This window comes from Oncorhynchus keta, chromosome 4, assembly GCF_023373465.1.
Source record: "Oncorhynchus keta strain PuntledgeMale-10-30-2019 chromosome 4, Oket_V2, whole genome shotgun sequence".
NCBI lineage: Eukaryota > Metazoa > Chordata > Actinopteri > Salmoniformes > Salmonidae > Oncorhynchus > Oncorhynchus keta.
Window position 1 is genome coordinate 35433204 of NC_068424.1, and position 15559 is coordinate 35448762.

General features: G+C 45.8%; 1 protein-coding gene and 1 pseudogene across 1 annotated transcript in view; both read right to left on the reverse strand.

Annotated features, from left to right (window-relative positions):
- Positions 1 to 15008, reverse strand: part of LOC118374496 (cadherin-20-like) — a 125212-nt gene extending 110204 nt beyond the window's left edge. Inside the window, exon 1 of the mRNA XM_035760941.2 lies at positions 14720 to 15008. The gene's annotated coding sequence lies outside the window, so the exon portion shown is untranslated. The remainder of the gene's footprint in view (positions 1 to 14719) is intronic.
- LOC127929803 (piggyBac transposable element-derived protein 4-like) lies at positions 1323 to 10205 on the reverse strand (annotated as a pseudogene).
- Positions 15009 to 15559: the final 551 nt, after the last annotated feature.

Here is a 15559-nt window from a genome sequence, read left to right on the forward strand (position 1 = left end):
TTCCTGTTGTCCTGTTTTCCCTTGCCTGACCCTGTTTTCCTTTCCGCTACAGTTATGCCCGCTCTGACTCTGGTCCCCGTCTCCAGTCCAACTTCTCGATAGTCCTGCTACTCTGTCCTGGATTCCCCACTCTATGCTCCCTTGGATTCCCCCTAGACCTGCTTACTCTGTCCCAACACCACTCGCTCCAGCCTCAGCCTCCACACCTGGTTTCCGGCACCCCGCCCGAGCTTCCCCTGGCCTGCACGCAATCCCCCCCCCCATGTTTCAATAAATACCTTGGTTACCTCATCCCAGTCTCCTCATCTGAGTCTGCTCTTGGGTTCACCTGTTCCGCTCCTTGTGACATTATACTAATTTCCAATAAATATTGAGGGTCTTATTCTGGTGACATGATGATTGATGCTTGAATGCCATTTGACCAATACAAATAATGTTGCTCTTATCCATCATAATCTCAATTTAGGTAGCCACAATATATAGCGCAACAGTTTTTGTGACAAAACAATCAGTTGAAAATGCGATGAAAACCCATTTAACCCTTGTGTGGTCTTAACATTCTGTATACTCACCTTGTCCTAAGGGTAAAAAATGACCCGTCTTCACTAAGCCCCTAAAATAAAGCAGCTTAATTGAATTTTAAACCTCAAATCTTGTTTTCATGAAGACACAACCTGTCATTCATCTGAAATTTTATGAATATCTGGGATTTCCCTTTTCACAATGCAAAAAAGACTGCATTTATCAGTGGACACCACTCATTTTTATTACACCTGTCTTTGTTTTCTGTACTAAAGTAGAGGTTGCTAAAGGTACTGCATTGGTGTAAACATGCTTTCTTTTAGCAAGAGATAGCACTTGTGTAGCTTAAGAAAGTAGCAGAAATGTGCAGAAAGTAGTTTTGAATGGATTTTATTGAAGGGAAACAATAACAGTCTTGAACTTTTTTGGCAACATAGTATTCTTATATACTGTACAATGAGGAATTCAACATAGTGATATATTCTTATATACTGTACAATGAGGAATTCAACTACAAAATACTTGTCTTCTCCCATTTGTTTAACCTTGCCCCCACCCACAAGGTGTATTAACAACAACTAAGAATAAAATAATATAATAGATACAAAACAAATACATGAAGAACATAAATCAATCAACTCCAATTACCACATGTACGACAGCATGCAAACTTGTGTGCATGAACTTTGCAGATGTATTTCTCAAATGTGCAGCACAGAGTATTTGTTCTACAGTCCTTCTTTGGGGGTCAGAATTGGCATCTCCTCCTCTTGCCTGCCCAAGCTGCAGCCTCAGGTGGATCAGGACCAGATGCAGCCCCCTGAACAACTTTCAAAAGCACTACAGAGGATGCTGTGCGGGGGAAGTGCCTTTCCCAGCTGCTCCAGGAACACCCTCTTGTTCCGCTTACCAAGCATCCGGGTAGGGTTGATTTTGTTCCATATCACAACGGCGTTGTATGAGGACACATCAATGACGTTATGGAAGATGACCAGGGAACAGCGGGCAGTCATCCTCCTGCACCTTGTCCAGGTTGTCCACGCCTCCTTTGTTGTGGTTGTAGACCAGGACGATGGCTGGCTTCCTGTCCTCCTGATCACTGATCTCAGCCGTTTTGTACAGTTTGCTCAGGAGGACCACATTCTTGTTCCCCTTTGGGAAGTAAGAAAGTTGTCACGACTCCGACCGAAGGACACTCCCCTTCCCGTTCGGGTGGCGCTCGGCGGTCGTCGTCGCCGGCCTACTAGCTGCTACTGATTATTTCCTCCCCCTCCTTATGTGTTGATTGAGTGCACCTGTTTTGAATTAGGTAGTAGGCTTTATTAGTCAGCCGGCCCGCAGAGTTCCTTGTGCGGGATTAATTATTGTGACCATCTGTTTTAGTGTACTTGTGTGCACGTCTATGGGTTTTGTGTTTTCCCATTTTGTGGGTTTTCCCTAGACCGTCTAAGTCCCCCTGTTTGGGGGCATTTGTGTGTTCATTACGCCCTGTGTGTTCGTGAGGGTTGGCTTATGTTCGCCGTTTGCCGGTGCATTAAAATAACACTCACCTGAACTCTCTGCTTCCTGCGCTTGACTCCTCACCCATTACACTCAGATCATTACAGAATCCCGCACCACTGGAATGGTGTCAGCAGGAGCAACAGCCACTCCCCTCCCATCGATTGAATAGAGGGTTCTACATCACACCACCGTTCTCCATCGGATCGGAACGGCGATGGATCTGGTGATGGAGAGAATGGACCGATGGAAGAGAAGCGGTCTCCCCTCTCCACCTTCGGCCCTCCCTCCTCAGGACTCCCCATCTCCCGACTCCAGCACCCTCCGTCTTACGCTCCCGAGGGTCTATGATGGAGCGGCAGCAGGGTGCCAGGGGTTCTTACTCCAGCTAGAACTGTACCTGGCCACCGTCAGACCTACTCCCTCGGGAGCGGAGAGGGTGAATGTCCTCATCTCCTGCCTCACGGGTCATGCTCTGGAGTGGGCAAATGCAGTTTGGAATGGCCCAGACTCAGCTAAGGAGCACTACCCCGAGTTTTCTCGCCACTTCCGCGCCGTGTTTGACCATCCTCCAGATGGCCGAGCGGCGGTAGAACGACTATTCCATCTTCGGCAGGAGAAAAGGAGCGCCCAGGATTACGCGTTGGAGTTCCGTACCTTGGCAGCAGGATCCGGGTGGAACGACAGGGCCCTTATCAACCACTACAGGTGTAGTCTCCGGGAGGACGTCCGCAGGGAGCTAGCGTGTCGGGACACCGCTCCTTCATTGGATGAGCTAATTGACATGTCCATCCGACTGGACAATCTGCTGGCTGCCCGCGGGCATTCGGAGAGGGTCCTGTGTGTTCCACCACCCAGCACCTCCACTCCTGTTTCTATGGAGTTGGGAGGGGCTTTGCCGAGGGGTACCGGAGGAGGAGGCTCCCTCTGCACCAACTGTGGTCGGAGAGGACACACGGCCGATCGGTGCTGGGGGGTCCGTCTGGGAGTCGAGATGGCAGGCGGAACATTTCTCGATCACCCCAGGTGAGTCAGCACCAAACTCACCCAGAACCCCCTGTTGGTCACATGTTTGTCTTGATTTATTTTCTTAATTTTTTTCCCTCTTCCCAGCATAGGGCGCTAGTCGATTCAGGCGCAGCTGGGAACTTTATGGATCGCGGACTTGCTATTAAATTAGGTGTTCCGCTTGTGCCGATAGATTCTCCCTTTCCCGTGTACTCCCTAGATAGCCGGCCATTAGGGTCAGGGGTGGTCAGGGAGACCACGATCCCACTGGACATGGTAACGCAGGGGAATCATAAGGAGCGTATCAGTCTCTATATTATTGATTCGCCTGCGTTTCCAGTGGTGTTAGGGATTCCCTGGCTGGCCCGGCACAATCCTAAAATTTTGTGGAAACAGGGTTCTCCAGGGGTGGTCAGAGGAGTGTTCTGGAAGGTGTCTGGGAGTTTCCGTCGGTGCCACCTCGGTGGAAAGTCCAGACCAGTGTCCCACAGTGAGCATTCCCCCCGAGTATGCCGATTTGGCAATCGCTTTTAGTAAAAAGAAGGCGACTAAATTACCACCACATCGACCGGGAAGGGATTGTGCAATAGATCTCCAGGGTAACACTGCGCTTCCCAAGAGTCACGTGTACCCATTGTCCCAAGAGGAGACGTTGGCTATGGAGACATATATCACGGAGTCTCTGGGACAGGGGTACATTCGGTCCTCCATTTCACCCGTCTCCTCAAGTTTCTTTTTTGTGAAGAAGAAAGAGGGAGGATTGCGTCCGTGTATTGATTATAGAGGTCTAAATGCCATCACAGTGGGGTTCAGCTACCCACTACCTCTCATTGCTACGGCAGTGGAATCCTTTCAGGGAGCGCAGTTCTTCACAAAATTGGATCTCAGGAGCGCGTATATAGCCTGGTGCGTATTCGGAAGGGAGACGAGTGGAAAACCGCATTTAGTACCACATCGGGCCACTATGAGTACTGCGTCATGCCGTATGGGTTAAAAAATGCTCCAGCCATTTTTCAATCCTTTGTAGATGATATTCTCAGGGACCTGCACGAGCAGGGAGTGGTCGTTTATATCGATGACATTCTGATCTACTCAGCCACTCACGCCGCGCATGTGTCTCTGGTACGCAAGGTGCTTGGTAGACTGCTGGAGCATGACCTATACGTCAAGGCTGAGAAGTGTGTGTTCTCCAAACGAGCCGTCTCCTTTTTGGGTTATCGCATTTCCACCTCGGGGGTGGAGATGGAGGGTGACCGCAGTAAGGCCGTGCGTAATTGGCCGACTCCAATCACGGTAAAAGAGGTGCAGCGGTTTTGGGGTTTTGCCAACTACTACCGGAGGTTTATCCGGGGTTTTGGCCAGGTAGCGGCTCCAATTACCTCACTGCTAAAGGGGGGCCCGGTGCTGTTGCGATGGTCAGCAGAGGCGGACAGAGCTTTCAACAGGTTGAGGGTGCTGTTCACGGATGCACCCGTGTTGTCGCATCCGGACCCCTCTCTAGCATTCAGAGTGGAGGTGGACGCGTCCGAGGCTGGGGGGCTCGGGTACGCCACCAAAACTCCGCCCCTGCGCTTTCTTCTCGAGTAAGCTCAGCCCAGCGGAGCGTAACTATGATGTGGGGGACCGGGAGTTGTTAGCGGTGGTCAGGGCTCTGAAGGTGTGGAGACACTGGCTTGAGGGGGCTAAGCACCCCTTTCTCATCTGGACCGACCATCAAAATCTGGAGTATATTCGGGCAGCTAGGAGACTGAACCCGCGGCAGGCAAGGTGGGCCATGTTTTTCACTCGATTCCGGTTCACTTTATCATATAGACCGGGCTCCCAGAACGTGAAGGCGGACGCACTGTCCCGCCTTTACGACACGGAGGATAGGTCCACCGAACCTACTCCCACCCTTCCAGCCTCAAAGCTGATGGCACCGGTGGTATGGGAGGTGGACTCGGACATCGAGCGGGCGTTACGGGCTGAACCCGCGCCTCCTCAGTGTCCGGCGGGGTGGAGGTACGTGCCGCTTGGTGTTCGGGACCAACTGATTCGGTGGGCTCACGTCCTACCCTCCTCGGGTCATCCTGGGGTGAGGAGGACAGTGGGGAGCCTTCGGGGGAGGTATTGGTGGCCTACCTTGGCTAGGGACGTTAAGGTTTATGTCTCCTCCTGTTCGGTATGCGCCCAGAGTAAGGCTCCTAGGCACCTTCCTAGAGGGAAGTTACAACCCCTCCCCGTTCCAGAACGGCCATGGTCACATCTATCCGTAGATTTCCTGACCGACCTTCCCCCGTCTCAGGGCAACACCACGGTTCTGGTGATTGTGGATCGGTTCTCTAAGTCCTGCCGTCTCCTCCCGTTGCCCGGTATCCCAACAGCCATACAGACTGCGGAGGCATTATTCACCCACGTCTTCCGGCACTACGGGGTGCCGGAGGACATCGTTTCTGATCGGGGCCCCCAGTTCACGTCCCGAGTATGGAGGGCATTCATGGAGAGTCTGGGGGTCTCGGTCAGGCTGACCTCCGGTTATCACCCCGAAAGTAATGGGCAGGTGGAGAGAGTAAACCAGGAGGTGGGTAGGTTTCTGCGGTCGTACTGCCAGGACCGGCCAGGGGAGTGGGCGAGATACATCCCCTGGGCTGAAATGGCCCAGAACTCACTACGCCACTCCTCTACTAATGTGTCCCCCTTTCAGTGTGTGTTGGGGTACCAGCTGGTCCTGGCACCGTGGCATCCGAGCCAGACCGAGGCTCCTGCGGTGGAGGAATGGGTGCAGCGCTCCAAAGAGACCTGGAGGGCCGTCCCGGAATCCCTTCAACAGGCTAGTGGACGGCAGAAAAGGAGTGCTGACCGCCACCGCAGTGAGGCTCCCGTGTTTGTACCAGGGGACAGGGTCTGGCTCTCGACCCGAAACCTACCCCTCCGCGTGCCCTGCCGGAAGCTTGGGCCGCAGTGTGTAGGGCCGTTCAAAGTCCTAAGGAGAATAAACGAGGTGTGTTATCGATTACAACTCCCTTCCTATTATCGTATTAACCCCTCGTTTCATGTGTCTCTCCTCAGGCCGGTGGTAGCTGGTCCCCTACAGGACGGTGAGGTACTGGAGGTCCCTCCTCCCTCTCTGGACATTGAGGGGTCCCCGGCGTATACGATATGGGCCATTCTGGACTCGAGACGCCGGGTGAGGGGCCTGCAGTACCTCGTGGACTGGGAGGGGTACGGTCCGGAGGAGAGGTGCTGGGTACCCACCAGGGACATTTTGGATCCGTCAATGTTGAGGGATTTCCATCGCCTCCATCCAGATCGCCCTGCGCCTCGTCCTCCGGGTCGACCTCGAGGCCGGTGTCGGCGCGCTGCGGGAGCCACGCGTCAAGGGGGGGGGGGTACTGTCATGACTCCGACCGAAGGACACTCCCCTTCCCGTTCGGGTGGCGCTCGGCGGTCGTCGTCGCCGGGCCTACTAGCTGCTACTGATTATTTCCTCCCCCTCCTTTTGTGTTGATTGAGTGCACCTGTTTTGAATTAGGTAGTAGGCTTTATTAGTCAGCCGGCCCGCAGAGTTCCTTGTGCAGGATTAATTATTGTGACCATCTGTTTTATCCTACTTGTGTGCACGTCTATGGGTTTTGTGTTTTTCCCATTTTGTGGGTTTTCCCTAGACCGTCTAAGTCCCCCTGTTTGGGGGCATTTGTGTGTTCATTACGCCCTGTGTGTTCGTGAGGGTTGGCTTATGTTCACCGTTTGTCGGTGCATTAAAATAGCACTCACCTGAACTCTCTGCTTCCTGCGCTTGACTCCTCACCCATTACACTCAGATCGTTACAAAAGTAGAGTGGTGGTGGGGGTGAAGGCAAACTTTGATGAGAAAGCCTCTCTCCCCCTTGTTGCAAGGAGTGCAGGGTGGAGCTCAGGCTTGTTCTTTCTAACTGTGCCAACCATGGTGAGCTTCCTCTTTAGGCGCTGCTGGCCAAGTTCATAAGAGGTGAATAAATTGTCACAAGTGACATTGTGCCCCCTCAGTCCATCTGTCACATCAAGCACAACCCGCATCCCCTGGTTCTTCTCCAGGCCTCCACTGATCAGCTTCCCTGTGTAGACTTGCATCTTCCAAGCGTAGCTGGATTGTGCGTCACAGGCCACCCATATCTGGATGCCATACTTTGCTGGCCTGCTGGGCATATACTTCTGGAAATGACAGCAACCTTTTGACAAAAGAGATAACAATCAGTAATTAGTATCAGTTTCACAGAAAACAATCACATAAATCAATTATATTACAACAATACATAATACAATTAACAGTGAAAATCACTTACATTACAGATATGAAAATAAAAATGTACCTCTAAATGGAACCAGTTGCTCATCCACTGGTACTTCAGGTCCAGGTTTGTAGAGGTATATCAGACGCTCCACCCACTTCTCCCAGACCTCACTTATGGCCGCCAGTTTCTCTCTCACATGTCTTGCATGTCTTGACTCACGGTTATCAAATCGTAGCATTCTTGAGAAAGTGTGAAAACTTTCAGTGGCATCGTGGCACGGAAAATCACCCTTCCACTCTCTGCATGCCAGAGACTACAAGTAGCCTCGCCTCGGGACTTATACACACCCGCTAAGATTTGCAGCCCTATGTAGGCACGCAGGTCAATCTCATACATCCTTTTCCAGTTATCTCCATATTTACTGAAACAATTCAAATTTGTCATCTCCAGGATGATTTGTTCGATGGCAGGTGTGATGAACATGTAGAATGTTGAGGCGATGTCCTGGGCATGGGCAACTGCATGTCTTGTGGGCCCTGGGGTCATTCTTATGACATGTTGTGTTGCCATTCTGCCTTGTTTGTCATATGTTGACAAGGACCATGTTGTTTTGCTGTTCTTTGACAAAAATGTCTCTCTTTCAGCTTGGGAGATTTCTTATTCATCTGAAGACGATGCATTGAGCTCTGGGCTGTATTCTTCCCCTTCTTCTTCTTCAGATACCTCCTCCTCTTTTAAATCATTGTTCTCTTGTTCCTCCTGGACATCTGAAAAATCAGACTGCATTCCCCATGAGTAAACAGTGCTTTGAAGAAATGTTTATTTTGTCTGAAATTGTTTTTATTTTGTCTGTGAACTTGAGTCACCTGTGGGGTCATGGAGGAGAGATGCTGCACAAGCACAATGACGTTTTAGTCTTGTCTGAGTTCATTCAGTAGCACACAATCTACATTTCTCATTGTGTGCGTGTGTGTCTTTGTGTTTTTTTTGTGGTATGTAAATAATTTTATAACTGATGGGTCAAAAATGACCCTAAGACAATCCTTGTAACCTGGTGGTGTACAGCTTTGATGGAAATATGAACAAAGGCAATCTTTCACTTTTTCTAATGTTGGGGTCACTCTAGGAAAAGTCATACAATTTCAATTTGAAAAAATCAAATTTCGTGTTTGGAAAATGCACTTATTATTTTATGCATATTTTAGAATATTTGCATGAAAATCTGTCGCAAATTGGATGGAAACCTAACTAATGATGTACATTTTTTCAGAAATCTCACATTTGGCATGTCTCTTGTGACGCTATTCACAACAGCACTGACGGATTTGTTGACTTGACCACTGCGTTTTGAACAACCCTAGCTCGATGAAAGGAGAAACATACAAGTATATTTGCCATAGATGAATTGTGAAAACTTTTAATTATATTTGCTGACACCCTACAGTCAAGTATTGGCACCAGTAGAGTAGCTATATAGCAATGTAAACCACACCCCTCTGTGAACATGCCTTATCCAATGTTGGTTACAAGGCAGTACTGATTTAAATTAGGGAAGAGAATATCATGTTACCATTGGTGTATTAAAATGAGCATTAGGGTGATATCACCCTATCCTCTTAATAATCCCGCCTCCTGAATCCAAGTGTTTGACATGGGGGAGGGACCAGTAACTTTATTATCACACTTTTTCAATATAAATCATCATACTTTGATCTGGTTTCATCCAAATATCAAATTGAATGAAAAATATAATTGTATCTGTTCATAACCTTTAAACACACCACAGTCATAGCAATTAAAAAGACGATGTTACCTTTACCGATACGGTTGTTGTAGTTAAGTGGGCTACTTTACAGGTTTACTTTTGTATTAGAAAATAAATGTATTCTTATTAATGGTAACAACATGCATGACTTGTACTTCAGGCCAGTGAAGTGCAAATTACACAAAAGATATTGAAACTATTGAAAGACGTATATCAAATACATGCAACAGCTTACTAACCACTGTTCTTCCAGTAATGCACTGTATATTCTAGAAATACAGTATGTTGCTGTATTCAGGTTTTGTGTTTAAGTCAAGGTCCTGTAGATCTACAGTAAATTACTGACTACTGTGTTGCCAGTAATTTACTGTAAAAACTACAGGACATTTTTTACAGTGTGTGAAACACGAATCTAGTGCTTTACAAGTCCATGAGGACTGGGCATTCTGATGATGAAAGACTCTCATATCAATATGTCAAATAACGCGGTGAAGTGACTCTTCACTGTGATATTGTATTGTACCAAAAACCAGCTGTTGACAATGTAGAGCACAGCATGTGTACACTACCAGCCTATGAGTGATTAACAGAGAGCTTTTCCACCAGCCTAAAACAATGCCAACAGGAATCTTACACACACACACACACACACACACACACACACACACACACACACACACACACACACACACACACACACAAGAAAAAAAACTATGCCAACAGAGATCTTTCAGCATGCCACGCTTTCAAAGGAGCTGTATGTCTGGTACCCCATAAAACACTAGGCGCAGGACTCCTGCATTCATTCAATTAAGAATTTACAGCGCTATTGATTTCCACACAATCAAAGTACGTCAGAATTCTGCAAACACGATGCGGAGCAGTTTTCATTAGCCTTCAATCTCTACCTGAGAGGATAAAGCCATTGGTCAGCAACATGAAGAGATGATGGAGAGATGATGATGGACAACTTGCAGAGAAACTCAACACGTTTTACTTCTCAGTGTTTCCTCCAAAGGCCCACAAGGCCCTTTCCTTTTCCTCTTCACCAAAACCCCCTCTCTTTCACTGTCTTCCCCGTCCTCTCCTCCAACTTCCTCTGCCCTCCTCTCCTCCACTGCCTCCTTTCCTCCACCCTTCTCTTGATGGTTATTTATCATAGATGCACTGTACTGTACAACTATTTCCCTCCTAATTGTTCTGTTATTGCACGTTTCTATTCTCTTTGATTTCTTGCCTTATAAATGAACCCTCCTGCTGTGTTCCGGTCGAATTGGACCAATTTAATTACATTTTTCTCTGAAAAATGTAGTTAATTTAATCTGATTGTCATAAGGTTCCATGACTTTGTAGACACAGGGCATCTGAACACATAAAATACATTTAGATGATTTTCATAAGGTTTTGGGCATTTTATTTAACTTTTGTACATCTATGGTGTTCCCGGTCAAAAATGACCTTTCATTAGAAATGAATGGGTGAGACTACAATTAGTGGATAAAATTGAGTTCAGGCACATGCTCATTCATCAGGTGGACACACTTCCTCTCCCAGACCCCCACATGCATGTGTGTTTGAGCACATACACCTCACTCCCCTTCTCGACTTTCCCACGGGAACCTTTCCCCAATAGAATCTTTCCCCCACGGGAACCACACCTGTTGGCATTCTCAAAAACAATCGCGACATTGTTTAAGTAATATATATTTAACTTTTCTCTTGCATCTCCGATATATATATAGATTTTTTGAGGCCTTGCTCACAATTCATTCTGTGGCAGCACAATGACCAAACGATATACTGCATGTGAGGCTCTTGATCGTGACACTGGTGAGGAGGAGAGAGTCCTTGTTAAAATGTAACACAAAATAGTCTGTGATAAATAGCACAATATGTTTCATCTGAGTATTTGTTATAGTCAAAATAATCCATACATTATGCTTTTTTTTACAAAACAAACGAGGCCATGAATAGCAAATAGAAGTTCAAGTCTTGTAATGTTCACAAGAACTCAAGTTGATGAAACGATCTAACAACAACGTTAGGTGATATTATGTGTATTATTATGGATTTATAATCAGCTACAATGGGGAGGTCATTTTGGACCGGGAAAACATAATTGATTAACATGAAACGAACACAACAGGAGAGTTAACCGTAGGTGGCTGATAAGTGTGGGCCCGATTTACCTAAGAAAATACAGAGATTAACATTCCGTTTATTGGGCATTCTAGGAGGGGAAACAGTCTTCAGTAGCTCAGAGTTTGTCTTTGCATTTGCATCAGATCAACCAGCCTTTGTGTTGCTGTTTTTCTATCCCACTTTTTCTACCATCACTCACAGCTTTCACGTTAAACCTCTCTCCATACCCACATTAAAAAATACTATAGCATACAATGGTAGAATTCACTGTAGTCTTTTTGCTGACTTTACTGTTGCATTCACTGCAGTATTTTTGTGGACTGTGGTTAGTGTTTACTTTAGTGTTATGGACATGACTGTAGAATTATGTCATATTTACAGTTTACATACTGTACAAAAAAATGGTAGTATAATTAGTGTAGTGTTTTTGCGTACTGTAGGGTACTGTAGTATTTACTGTAGTGTTTTTGCAGATATTAATGTGCTATTTACTATAGTGTTTTTGTTTTATTATAATTCACATAGCAGTGGGGTTTTCCCCTTGAGGAAAACTACTGGACAAAGTACTCAAAGAGTCAAAACAACATACTGTATGTTCTACACTTGGCATGTGCAGATAACTGCCAAAATAAAGGAAATACCAATACCAAAGTGTCTTGGGGCGTTGTGCAACCACGAGCCGCAAGAACAGCTTCTATGCACCTCGGCATAGCTTCTACACTCCTAGAAAAAAAGGTGCTATCTAGAACCTAAAGGGGTTATTCGGCTGTCCTCATAGGAGAACCCTTTAGAGAACCCTTTTGGGTTCCAGGCAGAACCCTTTTCACAGAGGGTTCTGCCTGGAACCAAAAGGGGTTGTACTTGGAACCCAAGGGAGATCTCCCATGGGGACAGCGAAAGAACCCTTTTTAGAACCCCTTTTTTCTCAGACTGTACAAGTGTTTGGAGCTTTATTTGGAGAGATGTGATGCCATTCTTCCATGCGAAATTCCATCATTTGGTGTTTTGTTAACGGTGGTGGAAAGCGCTGTCTCCGACCCAAAGTCTCTGAGATCTTTTCTTCTAACCATGGTAGCGAAAATAATGGGCAACAGGGCATTTTTATACATGACGCTAAGTACGAGGGATGTTAATTATTTGATTAACTCAGAAACCACACCTGTGAGGAAGCACCTGCTTTATATACTTTGCATCCCTCGTTTACTCAAGTGTTTCCTTTATTTTGGTAGTTACATGCAGTGGTGTAGAGTACTTAAGAAAGAATACCTTGAAGCACTACTTTTTTTGTTTTTTGGGGGTATCTGTTCTTTACTTTTTGACAAGTTACTTTATTTAACTTTTTACACTTTTCCTGACACTCAAATGTGCTCATTACATTCCAAATGCTCTGATAGGACAGCAATATGGTCCAATTCATACACCTGCCAATATACTGCGCTGTCATACCTACTGCCTTTGATCTGGCGGACTCACTAAACACAAATAGTGTGTTTGTAAATTATTTCTGAGTGTTGGTGTGGGCCCATGTCTGTCCGAAAATTTTTAAAAACAAGAAAATCTGTCCATCGGGGTTTTCTCAATATAGAGAATTTGATTTGATTTAATTTCACTCAAGTATGATAATTGGTCACTTTTCCACCATTGTACTTAAGCACATTTCAAACCAGATACTTTTAGACATGTAGTAATTTACTATTGAGGTATTTTTAAAAACTTTTAATCAAGTGTGACAATTGAGTACATTTTCCACCACTGGTTACTTGTAGTAGGTTTCTCACTTATAGGTGGCACAAATTAGGCTGTGGGGGAAAAGAAAGGGCAGGGTATATGCAAATTAAATACTGTAGTATATACTATAGTAATTACTGTAGTGTTTGCTGTAGTGTTTTGGTGGTCTATAGTATATTGTACTATTTACTATAGTATTCTACAGTATACTACACACATTGTATAGTAAGTACCTCACATGATCAAGGGATAATACAGTGTGTAGTATAGTATTATACAGTGTAGTACAGTAATGCAAGCAGAGAAAATGGCACAGCAGCCATTTTGGGAGGGAGTGTGGATGACCACACACCATAGCAGTCAAACTAAAAATCGATCAGCTAAATTTGCGATACTGTACTGTAGTACTGTACTGTAGTACTTTTTCATGTGTGAAGCTGGTGTTAATTGTTAAAAACTGTTTCCTGTAAAAGACTGATAGGAGTGTCCTTTGACTCTGAGCTCCCGAGTGGGTCAGCGATCTAAGGCACTGCATCTCAGTGCTAAAAGCATCACTACAGAACCTGGTTTGATTCCAGGCTGTATCACAACCGGACATGATTGGGGGTCCCATAGAGCGGCGCATAATTGGCCCAGTGTCGTCTGGGTTAGGGTTTGGCTGTGGTAGGGCGTCATTGAAAATAAGAATTTGTTCTTAACTGATTTGCCTATTTAAATAAAGGCAAAAAAAATGTATGAAGAACGGGATGGGGTGGGAGAGACGAAATGAGCAAGAGTGAAAAATAAAATTGAAGAAGTGAGAAAGAGACTTAGAAAGAGATAGAAGGGTGGTGGTGGTGTGGCCTTGAGAGCATACATGTAGCTGCTTAATTAATTCGGTCACAGCGCCCTATAATGAAACCTTTATTCAGGGGGAATGAGGGGGGATGGCAGGGGGCTTTGGCAGAGAAGAGAGCGGTTGTGTTTCGGAGAGAGGGTGAAAAATAAAAATCCCAGTGTCCACAGTTGGCTTTCCCTCATGTCAGCTGCCTTGGTTACAGAGTTAGCTGCCAGCAAGCTCCAGCACTGCAGCTCAGTCCCACTCTCCCTCTTCTTTTTCTTTGGCTACCTCTCACTCTCTCTCTCTTCTATCCCTCTGTCCCCAACACCTCTCTTCTCTCTCTGTATCTCTATGTCTGTCTGTCTGTCTGTCTGTCTGTCTGTCTGTCTGTCTGTCTGTCTGTCTGTCTGTCTGTCTGTCTGTCTGTCTGTCTGTGTGTCTCTTTCTCTCTGTCTCTCTCTCTTGGCTCCAACATATTATTATTTTTTCCAAGTAGACAGGATCTCATTCAAAAAACAACAGTATTCTATGTCCCTCCCTCCTGCCACAGCACCATTCTTTTCAAATCTCTCTTTTCTCTCCCGGCTCATTACATGTGACACAATCAGTCACAGTGACAACAACACTAGCATCAACATCATTCCACACAAACAGAGAATAAAGTATTCACAAATACAGTATACAGCTAATATTGTACGTTGATACTACCATGTGTCTGATAGAGCTTCCCAACTTAATAGGTAATACACAGCTAATACATTTTTAAAAACTCAATTGTATTTGGTGGCTTTTTTTGTTCCATACAGTTCGAAATATGCTATTGTTGCATTGGATGTATGTCAATGTTAGCATATAATTCAAAAATTGGTCAGTTTAAGGAACAGTTTTGTTATTTTCACTGGTCGAGCGTCAATGAAAAATTGCTTTTTGTTGCTTGTTTACATTTCACCAGATACATCTGCGAAAAATAAAGACAATTCCTACCTGGTGTTGCACACCACAGCCCCTCCAGTACTGGATGAGTCTTCAGAAGTTAACTTATTTTTCTCCGTCTCTGTCGTTCCATTCATTTACATTCTTCTTTTGTCTGCCTATCTATTTGTCTGGAGTTCTTTTTTTCAAAACGTGGGCTTCTCGCTTATCGCACAGCTCTGGTGAAAGGTCTGGTGCACTCAGAAGAAGAAGAAGAAGAAGTGAGTGAAGAGGATAGAGGAGACGGATGGAAAGAATAAGTCTGACACCTCGTGATCAGCTCAGCTCAGCTCCCTGCTCTACCTCTGCGCTCCTGCCTGCTCTCTCTCTCTCTCTCTCTCTCTCTCTCTCTCCTCTTAGAGCTGCACTGAACGAACGACCAAGTCCAGAGGGTCCCTCTCCCTCACGCCACCTTCGTCCTATGCTGTGCTGCTGCTGCTGCTCCAGCCAGCCTCCCTCTTTCTCTCTCCATTTCTCCCTCTATCTCTATCCCTACTCCAGCCACATGCATATTCAGATAAATGCACCTGAAATACACTGTACTAACCCAATAGTGTCAGATATCACCCCATCATTCTCATTTGCTTTCTAACTATTGCTCTCTGTGTGTGTTTTACTGGAATGTTGCAACCCTACATTCAGGCCTGATGTGGCCTATAAAGCATGAGTTTCAGGTCTCTATATTAGGGTAAGGCTAGGACTCAAAATAAGACCTTAAGAGATGTGTAATGTATTGCCATAAGACAGAAAACAAACACATTCAACAATATCTCTGTCACTAACACATACAGTCATGGGTGGTAACTCTACATTTCACTCAAAAAGGCAAGGCACGTTGGGAAATTATATTGA